The sequence below is a fragment of the Lissotriton helveticus genome, chromosome 9 (genome assembly GCF_964261635.1).
Source record: "Lissotriton helveticus chromosome 9, aLisHel1.1, whole genome shotgun sequence".
NCBI lineage: Eukaryota > Metazoa > Chordata > Amphibia > Caudata > Salamandridae > Lissotriton > Lissotriton helveticus.
The window spans coordinates 188,780,262-188,798,748 of NC_136070.1; the positions used below are offsets into that span (position 1 = coordinate 188,780,262).

General features: G+C 44.7%; 1 protein-coding gene across 1 annotated transcript in view; it reads left to right on the forward strand.

The window, feature by feature from the left end:
* The window catches only part of GNG2 (G protein subunit gamma 2), a 280,638-nt gene that overhangs the window by 131,845 nt on the left and 130,306 nt on the right, over nt 1-18,487 (forward strand). The window contains exon 2 of the mRNA XM_078659741.1: nt 300-361. The gene's annotated coding sequence lies outside the window, so the exon portion shown is untranslated. The remainder of the gene's footprint in view (nt 1-299; nt 362-18,487) is intronic.

An 18,487-nucleotide genomic window follows, 5' to 3' on the forward strand; every position in this document is an offset into this window, starting at 1 on the left:
AACATTAGTTAATACTGGTTGAAATTATTCAATGAAGGAGTGAATTATTTTTGCGAGGTTATCAAATTCAAGGCAGATTTTGTTGGTACCATGTTCTGATGATGACTTCAAAATGGCTCTCCTTTCCACATGCGCATGTATCATGAATAAGGATTTTTTTTTATTTGTTTCATATATTTTATAGATAGAAGACATGAGACGAGTTGGCACAGTTCATTTGATATCCCAAGATTTATTTTGCATTTTACTTGTGGAATTGATCCACTTTTTCTCAATTGTTTTATTGTTTTGCATTTTAGGTGGTGGAAACGTTTAAGGGGCAGACAATCAAGAGAGGAGATACCCATTTGTGGCTGGCAAGGTGAGCAAATAATGCTTTAAAGACGATGCTTCTGGTTGAGAAGTAAAATAAAACACAAAGTAAGATGGTCTGATGATCTGGGTGATCCGGTGGCTGGCAGTAACTGAAGATATTTGACACAATGTCAATTACAGGATGTCAGGCACTGAAAAAAAGTGAAGGGAGAGTGACGGGAAAGAATATGGTCCCTGTGGGAGTGGTCTAAAATCGCAGAAAGGATGCTGGGCATCCCAGGAGGGCAGGTACTGCACTCCCAAACCCCAAAGTAAAACGAATACAGTTTTAGTTTCCTGGATCCATGAATTCAGGGTTAGGCCATAATTTGTTGTAATAATCAATTTCCCTCTTTTGATTGGTTCAGTGGTATTAGGACGGTGTACTGCCCGGTTTCAGGTCAGGCCCTTCTCCCAGAGCCCAATAGACATGACTGAAAGCTATGTGGATGTGATATGGTGGTTCAGAATGTGGGGCTGGGTATGGCTGGGCCATGTGCCTAGCACATGGTGTCTACTGCCCAAGGCTGTACACAGCTGATGCATGGACTGCACCCACCAGTTACTGAGATCAGCAGGTGTTGGGTACATTGGAGGTTATGCATGTAGCCTGCGGACAACCCGTGCTCCACGCGACCAAAGGACTTATGCAGTTAGATAGGCACAGGGCCATACTGTGAACAGTGAATGGAGCACACATTATGGTTTGTATATGTGAATTTAACTGCACAATTTCAGGTTTGTGGGGTTTTGCATTGTAGCTATGATTTCACTTTTCAGAAAACATAAATAAGATAGTTAAATAGCCAGATAGATAGCTTGATAGACGAATAGATAATAGCATTGCAAAATGACATAATTAACACAACCCCAAAAAAATAGCTAGCAATGTCTCTAATAAAAGTGTTTTCGATGTTTACATTTCGGTTTACTATGACAGCATGACCCAATTCCAAGATCTCTTTTTTAGAAATGCTTTTTAACTACTTTGTCATGACCCTTTCCTGTTAAAGTCCCATTGTCAGAACTGAAACCTGGAAGCAGTGTCAGAGTTCTCAATTTGTAACAGTCCCACAGGAGTTGATATACCCTTACAACACATCCCAGACGGTCACGTGACATGGCAGCCAGCAGGAATGCGACTGATCTATTTCAAGACTACACTTTTAATGTATCTGACTCAACATTCAAATCCACTGCAAGTGGAATGTTAAAAGGTGTTTGAAGTTAGAGCAGGGATAGACACTGTAACAAGAGATGCAAATGATGCCAGCAGGATTTATAATGCAGAATTCTTTTCATTCTAACAAACTGTTGATACGACTCGCAATTGTATCCCTTTAGAATTATACAGTCAGCATCCTCCTCTGGTGTAAAGTGACCACTGCCGGCTCCTATGCCAGCGCAGATCCCTATATGTTATGTATTTGGTTATTGTACAGTGGCCCTGGGTCTCCCCAGAGAAGATTCTCCCCTCCAGGGATGGCTCCTCAGCAGGCCAAACAGACTCATTTCCAAGACAGACCCACAGCTGTCCCTCAAGCAGCACGTTCTTGCAGACATGGCCAATAGGAAATTGGCATCAGAGTACTTAAGGCTGGGCAACACAATCATGACTAAGAAGCATACATTTACAATAAAGGGACAATCCACTACAAGTGTATACCGTACAATGTATACAAGAAGACCCGCAGTCTTCCTCCAGCACATGGTCACTGTCTACCTACAGGGCTGGAGCTTTGTATTTCTGTGGTATAGTATTTGTGATGATGGACTGGTTCCTAATCACGCCTCTGTTCAACACAATCACACTACGACATTTCACTGGAATCCTGTAGATTGAGAAATCCACACCACCAATCTGCTAATGAGCTGAGCCGGGGGCTGGTGATATGCCTGTTCCAAGGAATATATTTGGGATACTACCAAGAATAGTGCAACAACAACTTGGAGCACAAGTGATCTATGGTAGTCTTCCAAAGGAATCCTGCAGCAGTCTTTATAGACTGAGGCAGACTGTAGGTCTAGATGTCCTCATCCCTCCAGATCCACCTGGTAATAGAGGGGATCAGATATTCCATGTTTCCATTCTGTCTGCAGATCAAAATGAATTGTTGTCTATGAGTAGCACATTACCTCTCTCAAGTAAAGTCAATCCAAATGAAACTGTTCTGATGTAACAAAATAAAACATAATTTCCCTCTCATTTAAGTAGCCACTCCATTTAAAATGTTATAATTTACACACTAGAAATAGTTTGAAAGTTTTTATTCTTCAAATTCTCCCAAGCTTAGGTCTTAGAGATTTATTTTAAGTTTTTCAAAATCTTTCATTCTCTTCAAATTATTGTAGTCTTCTTTTACTGAACTGTGAAGTAGACCTTCAGTCTAGTTACTGAGTTCCTACTTACTAGCCTTACTCAAGAATTAGTTGTTCAAAATGTCCCCGCTTCCTTTCTAGTAGCTATACTGTAGTTTATTGTTTTTAGGGCATAATCCCGTCTGGTCATAGTCATCATGAGCACGCCACTCCCTTTGGATTTAAAATTGATAAAGAGGCGGGGGCGCTAGAGGGCGCACTGCGGGATGGTTGGCTCGTGAGTCAGCTCCGCCGGACGGGTGCAGAGAAAAGCGACCTAAACCCTCCAGAAGTACCGCCAGAGAAACGGAAAAGAGAAAACTGGCAATCGGAATATGCAGCCCATACACTGTCGGTGATGAAACACCACGTTACGACACGCTGACGGAAATATCGACACAAAACGGCTCTGACGCGAGAAGCTATCCAAGATGGCCGCTCCCGACAATCGGACCTGCTGGCAAATGTGACGGATAAACGAGCAGGTACGAGAAATGCCCCGGTCTATATGTGGCCCATTAACGTCACGAACGGGTTGAGCCCCTGCGAGACGACCCCGAGCTAGCAGAGACACTGTAAGCACTATTCGAAGATTTGCGTTCCAAGGGACTTAAGATGGCGGCGGCAGTGGAACGCAAGTTGTGAGCAGCGGCGAGGATATTCAACGGGACCCCGCTGAGCCCTGATGCTGGAGGGTCATCGGTGGACCGGAGCGAGGAACGGCTGTCAAGTCCAGCGGGCAGGTAAACTGGCAGGCACGGAGCGCACTTCCGGACGACTCGACCGTTGGGCAGCTGCAAAGGCGGGAAGCCACCGGGAGGAGAGCAGTGCACGGCGCTCAGTCGAGGAGTCGAGCAAATGACCGCGCTGGCTGCCTGACACGATGGACTACAAATAACCCCCGCGCTATACAAAAAAAAAAAAAAAAGAGAACAAGGAACAACAAAGAGCCTATAAGAGGGTAAGAACGCAATCTGAATACCAGCGTTACGGGCGATGGCACTGGGCACCCTCCCACAAGAAGCATGCAATGTTGGGGAACATCGAGGCTAGCTGCCTCAGCAGGAAATTATTGCACGGCCATGTGGTCTCGTGCCTACAAGCAGTAAACCTCAATAAGGAGCTAAAAGCATAACAGGGGACCTAACAGAAAGCGCTGCGGTGCAACTGAGGGAACCGCGCACCACAAGGGACGCCCCTCGCCACGTATAGTGAAGCGACAAGGCGGCCATGCGAACCTGCAGGGTGCCTGATGAATAACTCTAATTCACTGTGGGCGGCGAGAACACCGAAACGACGCAACCTGTCTGCATCAAGAGCCTCGACGACAGTAAGCCCGGGGACAACCCTGCGTAGTCCGCTGATGAACGCCGGCATTATGGGGAAGCCTGAAAAGCAGCAGACCAAGCTGCCCTTTGAAGCGAGGAAGCAGACAAAACACTCTGCGACAGCATCGGACGCAGAGGGGGACCACGAGCCAAATGACGGGACCGGCATGGAGGCAGTCCTAAGGGCGATACAGCAAAGCCTGCAAGACATGAATAACAAGTTGGATAATGTGGTGCAACGCATGGACAATATGGCTGCGAAAATAGAAAAACATGATGAGCGGATTGTGGAGGCGGAACAAAGGATATCCAGAGTGGAGGACGAATCCAGAACCACAACGAAGACATGCGGAGGTATGGAAAAAACGATGGAGGTCCTGCGTGCTAAGGTGGAGGATCAAGAAGCCAGGTCCAGATGCAATAACGTCCGCATATCAGGCCTGCCGGAGTCCACAAACACAGGCAAAATGGAACACTACATCGAGGCGCTGCTGAAAGACCTATTTGGCGCTGAAAAACTATCATCGGTCTTCCTTATCGAACGCGCGCACCGTTCCCTGGCACCTAAACCGGGCGCTCCTCCACGCATGATAATCACCCGCATGCTCAACTACAGGGACAGAGACACAGTCCTCAGACTAGCCAGAGACATGGGTGAAATCACGTATCAAGGTAACACCCTGGAATTCTACCCAGACCACACTATGGCAGTACAACTAGCGCGCAAGGAATTCGTACCAGTGAAAAAGAAGCTCCGGGATTAGGTGTTGAATACGCGATGCTATATCCAGCGAAACTCAAAATCACAAGTGCGGGTAAACCAGTGATTCTTCCGACGGTGCAGGCAGCGCAGGAGTACATCAAGAAACTGGGAAGACGGCGCAAAACACAGGGACGAGATGACCAGGAAAGCGACAATGACTAAGAAGTCGGGAGGACCTGTAGCACTACTGCATAACGGACTTCACACTGTTGGTGGCACATTCAAGCTGTACCAACTTCAGACGTTTCCAGATCGACACTGCAACACCACGAGACGCACGGCAAGTGCCCCAGGACAGGGCCTGGCGGGGGCCCGAGTGTGTCTTGAGAACGGACATAGCCGGCACACTAAGTACACGCCCGTAACATGCACAGTGAGTAACCTGGTAGCCCGAAGAGGACATGGACCAAGGGAGGGACTGCGGGGCTGTGACATGTATATAAAGTGACTTATCTTAACTATAATGTCGATATACAGCACTAGCTGGTAGACTGACACTGGATACTGCAGGCGCGACTATGTAAGTGCGGCCTACTGCAATGTCTGAAGGGGCGAACGACAGGGGAGGGCACACGAACCCTGTTCGAATTGAACCACACTGCAGCACGGTGAGACAATTGGTAATTGTTGATGCATTACGAAAAAACGCTGACGAGAACGGGCGGGAAATGTGAGGTACAAAGGACGTTGTAGATTGAACAGTAGCATGTGCACCCGTCCACATCCACTATGGTGACACCCCCAAGCGGGTGCGCCCCTACTCCAGTTCCGATACTAGTTGCGTTACCATAAGGGGATGGTTTTGGCAAAGTTTGGGCGCTAAAGTGGGTGGGGGGAGGGACTGGGAATTTGGAGTTGTTCGAATTAATTCACTGTGTCTGAGAAGCATTGCGACCTCTTTATTCACCGCAAACACTATCAAAAACTGTATACTGAAAAATGAGCTAGGAAATTATGTACTGGTTGCGCCTGGAGCCCTAGGCCACACGGCATTTAAATGGCATACAACCTACCTGATATGACACGACCTACCACACTGAAAGTAATCACATGGAATGTTAGAGGGCTGGGTAATCCGAAGAAGATAAGGCAGATATTCGCATATTTTGATAGACTGCACGTCGACATAGCCTTTCTACAGGAGACACACATAGCTGCCAACATTACCTCCACACTGGGTGCTAGATGGGCAGAATCAGTGACCAGCTCACAATACTCTTCATATTCCCGAGGGGTCAGCATTTTAATACAGAAGGGAGTTCACTTTGAAATAACGGAAGTACACAAAGACACGGAAGGGCGAAGCGTCATTGTTGTGGGAATGGTACGACATCAGCGCGTTGCGTTAGTGAACACGTACGGCCCTAATACAGATGACCCGGGATTCTTCGCCAAATTGTGGCAAACCATCTCAAATCTCCAGATCGAGAACATATATGGGGGGGTGACTTTAACATAGCTGTTCGGGAAGGACTAGACAGGTCGCCAAATACACTAGAACCACACACACGGGCAAGAGAGACTCTACACAATGCACTGATAGATTTACGTATGTCTGACATATGGAGGGTTAATAATCCAGAGGAAATGGCGGCAACACACAATACGGCGGCGCACAATAGCTGGTCCAGGCTGGACTACTGGCTGGGCACGCAGGAGGTGGTAGCATGGACCGTCTCTGTGAAACACTTGTCGAGAACACTGTCAGACCACAGCCCTGTGTTATTAACAATGGACATACCACACTATGTGACCCCATCTTTCACGTGGCGGTTTAATGCCGGGGCGTTACGAGACCTGGTATACACTGACACCATCCATAAGGCAATAGTAGACTATTTTGACCTCAACTACCCCACAACGGATGACCCGTGTCTTTTATGGGAAGCCTTCAAGGCCACGTTGAGAGGAGTATGCATTAGCACAACCACAGGCATACTGAAAGATATACGGCAGCAACTACAAATGCGTGAAAACGCTTTGCAAACATTAGAACATAGATACACGCAAACTATGGACATCGCACTATTGAGGGAAATACAATTGCTCCTCAAGGAACACCAGCAATTTGCGGCAGACGAGCTCAAGTACATAACCAAGCGCAAGACAGCCAGGATGTATGGTGAGGGGGGTAGACCCGGCAGAGCATTAGCTGGGAAGATATGCTCGGGTCGAGCACCTCGGCATATACCTACCATCAAAACTCGAGCGTGAATAGTGACACGTGACATCGGGGTCATAATGAGTGAATTCATGGGTGCTTACGGCGACCTATACGAAGCACGTCCCTCGATGCCACAGGAAGACATACTGTCCTATATGGCAGATGTAGAAATAGCGTGGCTATCGAATAATCATAGGGAATACCTAGCTCGCCCCATAACAGTAGAGGAAGTGATAGACACAATCAAGCATTTGCCGAATGGTAAGGCACCGGGTCCTGACGGTTTCTCGGTAGAGTTTTACAAGGCATTTGCGGATCTACTGGCACCACACCTGGTGAGACTCTATGGAGCAGCGCAAGAGGCACAAACTCTCCCGCCATCAATGAGGGAAGCTATGCTGATAGCATTATTAAAACCAGGGAAAGATGAGGAGCAGTGTGACTCTTACCGCCCCTATCTCTTATAAATGTGGACACTAAAATAATAGCGAGCCTATTGGCAGCAAGACTCAAACCACTAATGCCATTGCTGGTGAGACCTGACCAGTCCGGTTTCATTCAAGATAGGTCTACGACGCATAACACACGCACGCTCTTCGCACTAGCCCATTATCTGGCACCAGAGATTAAAGCTGTGGCGGTACTCTTAGATGCTGCTAAAGCGTTCGACACGATAGATTGGAACTTCCTACACACGGTGCTGTTGAGAATGGGATTACCTCCCATTTTCACACACTGGATCTCCATGCTTTACACAAATTTGTCCGCACGAGTCAAGGTAAACAAACATATATCAGAGCCAATTGCAATATGTCGCGGGACGAGACAGGGATGCCCACTCTCCCCGATGCTTTTTGCTCTAGTTCTGGAGCCATTGGCTTGCAAAATAAGACAACACCACCACTACTCGGCCTTACAACTCCCAACACGCCCTATACACATCTCGCTATACGCGGATGACATGGTTCTTTATGTGAAAAATCCAGAACAACACCTCAATCCTTTATTACGTGAGTACATCAAATTTGGCCAATACTCGGGACTACAAATAAACTGGGAAAAATCTCTTATCGTGACATTGACGGATAGTACTAACCCATCCACCCTAGATCACCCACTAGAATGGCAGGACGACCCGACCAGATATCTAGGAGTATGGTTTCACAGGGACCCGGAGCTAGTCATCAGAACGAACTATGGGAGAGCGATCTCGACATTAGACAACAAGATCAAGCGATGGAATAAATTACCATTGTCCCTAGCGGACAGGGCTGCTATCGTGAAAATGGTGGTACTACCTAAGTTCCTCTACCTCTTCGCTAACATCCCCATAAAGCCTCCGGCAGAAGTGTTTCGTAACATTAACAAATTGATACTGAGCCTATTGTGGGCGGGCAAGCAAGCAAGACTAGACTTACGAACGATGACGCTGCCATATGAAAGGGGAGGGTTCAAGGTCCCAGACATTTATCTTTATTATCTCTGCGCCCAGGCGCAATTCGCGCACTACTGGTACCACGAGATACCCTTTCTGACGCACGTAGCGGTGGAAACGGGAGACGCCGCCCCAATTCCCTTGGACAACATATTGCCACATAAACGAACTAGATTACACGAGAGAGACATAAACCCGGTAAACACCACTATTGAAGCGTGGAGACTGATGGGCAAAAAAGCAGGTAAATTACCACTGTATGCACCAGAGCTCCCGTTAGCAAATCACCCAGCACTATCTGTCACCCAAGAACAAGTGGGAATGGATCAACTGCGACAAGCGGGCATTGATACAATGGTAGACCTGTATAAAAAAGGGGGTTTTCAAACATTAGACAAGCTGACGTACATTAGTCATCCGACACTGTTATTCAGCTTTAACTACTATAGGCTGCGAAGAGCAATAAAAGAACACTTTACCACTTTTCCGGAGGAACCCCAGACTCTGGCTCCACTACAACTGGTACTAACAACACCCACCGCCACACATCTAGTATCAAAGTTATACACGAGCATACAGAGGGACATTGGGGGAAACACGGAGGGGACGCGAGATAAATGGTGCACAGCATTGAATGACACGTTAACAGAGAAAGAATGGGAAACGACATGCACACTCACCAGCATGCTCACGCCGAATGGAAACCTCAGAATCATCCATTATAAATACATACACCAAATGTACTATACGCCTGCAAGGCTCCACAGATACGGGTTACGAGATGACTCAAGGTGTGTACGGTGCAAACAAGATAACGCGGACTTCTTGCATCTAGCATGGCATTGCCACTCGGTGGCGAGATATTGAGTACAGGTGATACAGGCAGTCAGCGAAATGCTAGGTGAGAAACTCGACTGTACGCTCAAAGTTTGTCTATTAGGCCTTGTCCCGCAACTTAGGGCACAGAAGCGTAAGTTTTGTGTAATTGCACTATTAATGGCAAAAAGGAGGGTTTCACTGCACTGGAATAGTAAAAAGGGACCAAGGCTGAAAAACTGGTTAGAGGACTTAACATATTGCCGCGATATGCTGACAACATATGAGGAGGAATTACCAGCAAGATCACGCCCCAAAGACTACTGGCTATATCTAAGGGATTACCTACATGCGCAATCACTTGACCGAGACGAATAAAATGTATAAGACGATCAGCCAAGTAAAAAACACAGACATGCGATGTTAGTACCTATTAATAAGAGGAGGGAGAATGCTGTGATGCAGTGAGTAAAGTTGTGATAGTTCTCACCTTTCTTAGTTTTAAGGTTTAAGAGAAAGGGTAAAGTTAATAAATAAAAAAAACAAAATGTAAGACGATTGATGCGATAGATAAATGGGATGCACTGCACTGTAACTTTAATGATATACGTTGCTGCGCCGCCGGTCCTATGGATGTCGGCTGATGGGCTGTGTATACCTAACAACAGTGTGTACTTAATGTCAACGACTGTAGCCGGCCTCCTATGGTTGTAGGCGCAAAAGCTGCGATTAATCCTGTGAAATGTGCAATAAATATCTTACACAATAAAAAATTTAAAAATAAAAAATAAAAAAAATTGATAAAGAGGCTTTATACTTTGGATGTCTCCTTGACTTTCCAGTTTGTTATATTTTGCTGTTAGGGGTATTTTTCCTTTGGTCCTAAAACCTGCTGTGACATTGGTTGTATTTTTCTGTAATTGTTCGCTAACTGTGCGTCCTGATTTAGGATCATTATATATAGAATGTCTCTTCTTGTGTATTACTTCATTATAGCCCTATCAGTTGTGGTTAGCACCTAATTACTATTAGCTTCAAGTCGTTTAGCTCAGTCCATACTATTGGTTGTCTTTTACAAATTTACTTGTTACTTTGTCTTTCTGAATTTGTCATAAAGTCTCTCTTCCGACCCTATTTTTTGAGAATGCTAATTTTGAAATTGCAGAAGGCAAAACTATTTCTTCTATAGGGAAAATTAGAAAAGTAATAGTTACTTTAATTTTTGCAAGACACACCTCACGCACCCTAGTTTTGTTTTGCATAAAGATACTTCACTTGCTTTATTGCAAATTCAACAGTGTTTTAACTTCAACCTTCCTTAAAAGTTGTATTTTATCTGGCTCCCTGTATGGAACAGCTCTTATTAGTACGGACCTTCAAGTGTGTCTGTTTGACATTTCCTACACCTGCAAGTCTTCAGATTGTTGCTGATGGGTTTTCATTACCCTTGATTGCTCCCTCAGAAGTGCCCAATCTGCTGGTACCATCACCGGACTTGCCCTCACTGTCTCCAATCGACACAGCGCTCCCTTTCGTGACTGGTCCAAGGTCACGCAGCAACAATGGTCAGATGCCCTCACCACCATCCAGCCCAAAGGACACCACCAACGTGGATCAGGAAGTATAGAACTTCAACAACAGGATCACCAGTGCAGCCAACCAATTTGCCCCCCACAAAACCTGCCAAAATGGACAGACCCTCCAAACAAGCCAGCTGGTACACCATGGAACTCTGCACGTCAAAACGCAGATGCAAACAACTAGAAAGAAGATGGCCCACTAGCAGGAACCCCACTGACAAAGCCACCTTCAAATCAGCCCTCACCAACTACCCCAGACAGAACAAAGCAGCAAAAAGGGAGGCCCTGACCCACCAGATCAACACCAGTGCCAACCAAGCTAAGGAACTCTTCACGATTGTCAGAGAGTTCACCTGCAAGTCAGCCACAGAAAACTCCATCCTATCATCACAGGAACTCTGCCCCCATGACTCTTCAAACTCAGAAGAGATTTGTTCAACAGCCTACTCACCACCATCCTCAATGCCTCATTAACCACTGTCACCTTTCCCGACACCAGGAGAAACCCTCGGCAGACCCAAATGGTCTCCAGAACTACTGTCCCATCTCACTTCTCTCCTAACTCGCAAAAGTCTCGGAGAAGGCCATCAACCTCCCAAGTCAAAAAACACCTGGAGAGAAACAACCTACTGGACCCTTTGCAATCAGGATTTGGAACTAGCCACAGCACCGAGATAGCCCTGATCACTGCAACTGATGACATCAACACCCTTCTCAACAGAGGAGAATCAGCCGTCCTGATCCTGCTTGACCACTCCACAGCCTTCAACATGGCCTCCTACCAGACACTCATTGATCGCCTACACCAGATTGGTATAACGACAACACGCTCAAATGGGTGGCATCTTTTACTCACGGGAAAGACGCGGACAATCCAATTCCCTCCCTTCGCATCGCAAGTCAGGCACAACATCTGCAGTGTCCCCCAAGGCTCATCACTCAGCAACAGCTACATGACACCACTCATCAGATCGTGCAACATCAACATCCTCTCCTACGGCAATGACACGCAACTCGTCCTATTGCTCTCATCAGACACCACCTCAACAAAGACAAACTTCCACAACTGTATTAAGAACGTCTCAGCCTGGATGAAGGAAAAGTGCCTCAAGCTCAACACGGACAAGACGGACAAGACGGAAGTCCTCATCTTCGGCAAAATCACCACTCTATGGAGCGACTCCTGGTGGCCCGCAGAACTTGGACCCTCAAAGACCACACCTGCAATCTCGGCATCATCCTCGACCTCGAACTCTCCATGAAATGCCAGGTAAACTCTGTCTCCTCAGCCTGTTTCCACACGCTCCATATGCCCTGTAAAATATTCAAATGGATCCCCATCAACATAAGGAAGAACATAACGCAGGCCCTCATCATCAGCACGCAGGACTGCGGCAACACACTCTATGCAGGCACCACCAACAAACTTCTGCAAAGACTCCAGACAATCCATAATTCAGCCGCCAGACTAATTCTCAAATTGCTCAAGAAAAAACCTACATCACCCAGCACCTGAAGGACCTCCATCGGCTCCTGGTCCAGAAGAGATGCCAGTTCAAGCTCATGACACACTCCTACAAAGCCCTTCACAACCAAGCACCCGACTACATGAACCCCCTTCTGCACTTCCATCGACCTCCCAGGAACATCCATTCCGCACACCTTGACCTCGCACAGATCCCGCGGATATGCTGCTGCAACGTCGGAGGACGCTCCTTCTCTCATCTCGCCACCAAAGCTTGGATCACCCTCCACCTCTGCACCTCACTGACTGACTTCAGGAAGAGGCTTAAGACCTGGCTCTTCAACTGAGACCAAACAGCAATCACCTGGATACCCTCGTGGGTGTGAGTGATATATGTTTTCTGATGGTTCTACCACTTCTCATCTGCGATTATCCAGTGAGTTATACTTCAAAGTACGATCATTTCCCTTAGGTCCATAAAAAGATTCATTCCTAATATTCTGTAATATTTCATAGATTAATGCCAAAAATGATGAGAAAACCTCATCAAACTGTACTCTCTCTATTTTTTTTCAAAATTCCTAAATACTTAGAAGACAGACTCTTTAAAATATGAATGGTTTGAGTCCCCCAGATGTATTTCTCCTGATGTATTACTGCTGTACATTGATTCCCAGAGTACTGTGATACACTAATAGTGAGCGCCTTGTATCCTCACAATTCACTGGCACACATCTCTAATAAGCCATTCAAAGTTCTTATTATAGGGTATCTGCATCCTCACTCAACTTCCATATGCTCTCCTCTGCATGTTGTGTAGTGAACACATGCTTGCTTGCATTCAGTTACTGTGTGACTGAGTAACTTGGGCTGGGTAACTTCCATTCAAAGACCTGCAAAGCAAATGGTTACTGCAATGTTGAGAGGATGTAGCCTTACAGGTAGAGTAGTCGACCTCGAAGCTGGGGAACTAGGTTCGAGTCTCGGAAACGATGCTCAACATCCTGTGATTCTGGGCAAATCACTTAATCTCCCCCTGCCTAACAAATGTGTCCTTCTGTAACAAAACTGGTGTTATGTAAAGCGCTTTGATACCTGATGTCTCGGGTCTAGTTCGCGCTATGTAAAACAAAACAAAAAATGCAGTTTTGGTGGCAATAAATTGAGTGAGTACCCCACTTGGGACCTCTTCTGTTGGTAACATGACAGCTACCACTGGAGATCCTCCTCTTAGCTCCTAGTTATTCCAACTTCCTTTCTGATATTTCTAAAAGTTTGTTTCTCTTATTGGAAATTTAGGCAGAGATGGAAAAAGTGCAAGTTATTTCCAAAATGTCAATAATCTATGCAAAGAATCCACAAAATGCAGGAGACATACATCTACAGGAAACTGAGATATCTGTGTTTTCCTCAAAAAAAGCTGCACCGCAGATTTGGACTTTCCGGAATCATAGGCTTCTTTGTCAGACAATATTGCTTACTTAATGAAACTTAAATTTTTGGCTAATAGTTTTAAAATATTGTTTACAAATTAAAAGGGCATTGGCAATGGATAACGTTTTCAGTCACAAACAATTCCTGAAAAGCAGCACCAGGCTAGTTTGTGACTGAGGGTGTAGGTGGGAACAACAAGCCCCTCTTCTGCTGATGGAGTGGTGTGTTAAATCAGAGCGCACTGCATATGAATGTGAGGCGTGCCTGTCGCTGCTGGGATTGCATCTCCTTGGCAATCAGTAATGCAGCGAGTGGATCTGCAGAAGTGCTGAATCGTGATTAATGAGGCTTTGGCTGCAATGTGCTTTTTCGATCCCACCGCCCTTTACACCTTGTCATCAGCATTGCTGTGGGATGTTGCTGCCAAGTGCCTGGCTCACAGTCTCAGAATATATTTGCCTGTGTTACTCCACCTCATGACAGAACAGACATGTGTCATGCTGAAAGCATTTAATGGGAGCTTAGAGCACAGGTTTAAAGAAGCACATTTCACGGAGAGCTGCTTCACAGGAATGCAAGGACAGGATGTCAGACAATATCCATGGGTAAGGGGTGGGGGGGGGGTGCATTGGTCTCTTCATGATGCAAACCCTGGCGGGGCTGGTATATGCAAATACAGTGTAAAGAGTTTCTTTATATAACATGCAGGCGTATATTGTATATATATATATGTCTGCATCTGAGGTTGAAATAACAATACAAGATTTTACTGTGGCAGAACAGAAGATGTGTGACTTAATGGTGGGGGCAGCGACTATATTGCATGAGATCTATATCGCATAGCAATAATATCACATCCACTACATCACCTTGGTACTATTCTGTAAGGTAAGGGTATGATTACTATCCTTAATTCCACCTACTGTTACCTTCCAAGGTATGTATGTGTGGAGTAAACAATAGTATATTTGTACATACCTTATAATATAGTGGCCTGTAGATGGAGTTGATGCAAAATAAGTGGATGTCTATATTAACACACTTAATAAATTATCATACACCCAAATGAGTGCCAGTTTATGGCACACTGAGGCCCTCCGCCAGGTAACAGCCAAGTTGAGAATTATAAACAGTTTGCTAAGATTGCATTCCCTGTTTTTCCCTGCATTAATTTTTCAATAGCAAAAAGCTGCACATTTGTCTGGGATTTAAATGTCTGACAAAGAATAAATTACAATGGGAACTGGCTGCCAGAACACCAGTTCACATGGTAATGCCCCATTTATCAGGTGCTGTTTAGGATGGTGAAGGGAATACTATGGTATTTGTACATCTCAGAACTACAGATGACTGCAATACAGATGTTCCCAAATAAATCAAAGTGAGGGCCGGATGGTAAAATTAAATGGCAGAAATGATTATTCTATATTTAAAATAAATCTTTTGTCAATGTGATAATGTAGCCCAGATCATTACGATCTGGCTGGCTTAATTTTCTCCCACCCTTTTCCCCAATTTCCTGATGTGTGTGGCTTTAGCTCTGGCCACTGGAAAGAACAGAACCCTCTGAAGTCATAAGGGGGTTGTAGGGTAGTTTCTTGAGCAGGTGTCTCCAACCAGTCAATTGCCAGCTACCAGTAGCTCAAAGACGTTTAGAGTAGCTCACAGCCTTGAGTTAATTTTTAAGTAAGCCCCAGGTCGTATTTTCCTTTTAAAGTTAAGGGAAGGCTGTGTTAATTTTACATTATTATCATCAGGCTGCAATAGTAGGGCCTGATGATCCGAAGTGCTCAGTCAGATTTATGACCCAGGCTGGGTGACAGAGATGAACAACTGAAGCGCTGAAGTATTTAACCCTTAAATAAAAGTCCTTGTCAACTCAATATTGGCGCTGTTAACAAAATGATGTTTCTGAATGCTTTTAAATGAGAGAAAATTAAAATGAAAAGTTACCTTAATGATTAAGTTAACTCTTCATTTTATTTTTCTCCCATTTCATAGTGTAGCATTTACACACAGCAGGCCCCATCCTCCCAGCGGCCAGTATACACCGTGCCATAAGTATAACTGAAAAATACAGTCCATTTTTAAAATGAGAAAAATGTAAAGTGCAGAAAAGTTTTCTATATTACGACCATTTTTGCAGGGCATTTTCTGCCCTTTAAATTTCACCCATGGTAAAAAGTATGTCCTGTGATGCAAGTGCATACAACACAGCCTGCCAGTCACCCATACAAATATATCATATTCATACATACAGCTGCTCATATCTCTATAGACCGCGCTCTCACTGACACACATGGCAGTCCTGTCAAAGTGCCCTTAGTCAAAGTATTTTGTTCAAACCTTAGTATCTGACTCAATGGACATTAGGCTTGAAGTTAATGAAGCTGGGCTTTGGGGTATCTGGTAACAATATTCCAGTTGTTTAGCCTTCAGTAGCTCGCAATGATTTTCACTGATCAGAAGTGGCTCTCACTATAGAAAAGGTTGGAGACCCCAATCCTACAGTGAAGTTCTGTGTGCTCTATAGTACATTGAGTAGGTGTGAAATAAAAACAAAATGCCTCCACCTGCACTAATTGACTTAAATGATGCACTATGATCAGTCACAATTAAATACAAAATTACACATTTTGAAAGGGTTCCCATGCACCACATTATATTCAATTAAGAGTGTACAGGATCCACCCACGAATAATAACAACAATTAATGACACCTTTGCCCTGTAAAGGAATATGCAAATTTAACCTGTGAGGACATGAATCTGCTCTGTTCAGAGTGGTTTGCCCAAAGTGAGACATCAAGGCTTTGTGAGGAAGCAGCAGAAACCCCCTTCCTTTAAAAGTTTGAAAACACCTCCATGTGAGACTTTACCGGATTATGGGACAGTCCTAGCACGCCAGTGATGGCTGAGAGGGGAACTCCACTGCACTATGCTTAGCTGTTGGAGTGGAACAGCCTCAGACCTGAAGAAAGGCAGAGTCAACCTCGTTCTCCTAGATTATGATAATCAGACAAAATTAGTAGTTAGTACCTAAATCCCTCCATGGCAGGACAATATGGGAAACCTAACCGCCTTAAGTATGCTTTTTCTTTCACACACACACTCACACAGCACAGCTTGTCTTCTCAGAGGTTGTCAGATAATACTGTCCCCACAGAAGGCAGAGCTCTTCCCACTCTCTCGCTTGCTGGTACAAAACACTTAAATGCAGGATTAACACACATTCTGCTCAGTCACATTTTAAATACATTCAGACCGACATACCCTTTTAGGTAGCAGGGAGGGATGGTCACACCTCCAGTCAGTCCACATTCCTTCACAGGTCATGCATCAGATGGGTTCGCCCTTTCTACTATTCTTAAATAACACCTAAAGGTATTCCTAATAGTGATGTACCATCTCACTCACCATGGGGTGGTCAAGTGCTCTATGGGGAATATTTGCGGTTTACAGGGCCTTGCACATTCACAATCTGTCCAAAGCATGCTCTACAGTAGTGGTACTTAACCTGCAGTCCAAGGTCTACTCATGGGGTCTAGGACTATTTTACAAAATTAAATATGAAAATGAATAAAATAAAATGGTATAAAGTATATACCAATACAGAAGCAAAATAATTATTTTTAAATATGTTTCTATATTTGATTGTTCATAACACAACATATTTCATAATTTGAGCATTTGCTTGGCTTATATTTATTTTTGTGTGTTCTATTGAAGATCAAATCATAGTAGTTGCTTAGGCCGGTGGTCCCCTGCTTTCAACATTCACTCGAGGGATGGCGGAGGTGTCCCTGCATGCCAGTAATGATTCATTAGGGGGTATACAGAAGGCAAACTCTACAGTGCAACATACCTCTTACTTGTGGATGACACACCACGCATAGGTCCCGGAAGGCATGAAATTAAGGTAACACTACAGTTAATGTACGATACAAAGGCAATCATTCAGTAACACATTTTCTGTCACACCATCTGCCCACACTACAGTCATTGATATCAAATTGAACCATGAGAGTCATGCACACAACTATAGCATCAGTTGCCAAATTAATTACATCAAAATTATTCCAAAGAGATATAGAGATTAGAAGTGTTGCATTTGTGCAGCAATTGATAAGCCTAGCTATACCTACCCTGTGTAGACCCTGATTCTCGACCCAGGACTGTACCAGTGTTGTGTGCATTTTTCTAAGCACTAACAGTGTAAGGAGCATGCTAAAGTTCTGTCAGGTGACATACTGCACACGTTCTGATTCACAGACCATGCCTCAGCCTTTACTTGAGTATTTGAAGATTAAATAGAAAATAATGCACATGCACAGTATGCTTTTTAAGGAGTCCCTTTACATCTGCTATGAACAATGAGTCAATTTGGTTTATTAATTTATTCAGTTGCTGTTTTGAATAGCATAGCGCAAGCCTAATAGGTCACATGGCGCTTTACATAAGGTCAGCTTACTAAAGCTGCAGCAAAGGCAAAACAATTACAAAAGAAAAACAATATACATCACTGTACACTTCACTGTAAGAAAAGAATGACAAACATAAACATTTGGGGTTACAAAGAAGGGAGATAGGATTGCAATCAGTTTAAAAGCAGGAACAGACATAAGGATCGATTCATACGTTGAGGGAAAGGTCACTCCATCGCAACAGCGACAGAGTGACCTTTCTGGCAACATAATGGTCTACCCTCCCAATTTAAATGTGGAAGGACCTTTGGTGTGACCACGGTGGAGTCTTATCTCTCTCCGCTCTGGTTACACCCCTCCAACTGAC